The sequence below is a fragment of the Gasterosteus aculeatus genome, chromosome 9 (assembly GCF_964276395.1).
Source record: "Gasterosteus aculeatus chromosome 9, fGasAcu3.hap1.1, whole genome shotgun sequence".
In the NCBI taxonomy this organism is placed as follows: Eukaryota; Metazoa; Chordata; class Actinopteri; order Perciformes; family Gasterosteidae; genus Gasterosteus; species Gasterosteus aculeatus.
This window is the reverse complement of record NC_135696.1, coordinates 2,278,803-2,280,000: the sequence shown is the minus strand read 5'-3', so window position 1 is coordinate 2,280,000 and position 1,198 is coordinate 2,278,803.

Sequence of the window (1,198 nt, the reverse complement as noted above, 5' to 3'; positions counted from 1 at the left end):
GCGCGCGGCAGGCGACACAAATAACCCGTCGGTACGGGTTATTGTGTATTATCGTTGGCCAAAGACTAGACTACGGCATGATTTTCAAAGGGAATAGGTGACGTTTGCCGCAGGACTGGCGGTAAAACATGAGTTGTGAGCAACTTTTAATGAATACTTGCTTTCGGCCACCCCTCATAGAGGAATGGACGCGCCCAACTAGCAGATAAAAGAACGTAGACCGTTTCTAAGAAGAGTGATTATTAGCTCGTTAACTGAGAACATAATTCATGAAAATAAAGCGATGGCGACATTCAGGTGATGTCTGTCCTTTTTTACAGAATAACATTAAGGTTTGTAACGAGCTCCAGTAGCGTACTGTTTGCACAGGCATATGAACACCATCGTTTTTTATCAACAGGTTCACACAAATCCTGATCCACAAATTGTGTTAGTTAGGTACATACCCCATCCAAGCCGTCCCACATTAAACAGGTTTTACAGATATAGAATGGACACCCATTACATTTGCCAATATAGGTCATCATTGAGTGTAATATTAATAATTTATTGTTCATTATTAGTCCCAGTGTTTCAAAACACGCCTTATTAAAACTTTATTTACTAAAAAAAATAATAGATATCATAAATATGAATGTTCCTTTTTGAAAACACATTGCCTTTAACAACACCACACAATGCATTTTTAGAAGCAAGTTATTGTGTATTGATTTAAGCAGTTCTTTTGTGTGTGTGTATAGGATACTATTGACATTGAAATTGTTGTTGTGTTTTTTTTTGTCATGTAAGACGGGATCTTGAAATGTTATTGGTAAGGATTTAAAAAATGAAATAAATGGTTTGTGTCAAAATATAAATTTGATTTTTAAAGGGGAACAAGAATAGTGGCAGACAGACACATTACATTGCGTTCCAGGGGTTTGCTAATTAAATGCTAATCACTGAGGAAAGCAGGCTATAATACTGATTAGCTACTTCCCACAACTCTGATTTTTCCACACATTTCATGTTGTAAGACCTTGATTTCTTGGCTCTTGTCCAAGGTGTAAAGATACAGTACATCAAAATGTAATTAACAATATGCTAGCATAACAATACATTGCAACTATAAAAATACAAATAATAAACATTTCTTTTTTTGTGTAACACTGGGAGTAAATCATTATTAAAAGACCTGTGGGACTGAAGAGGGAAGCAT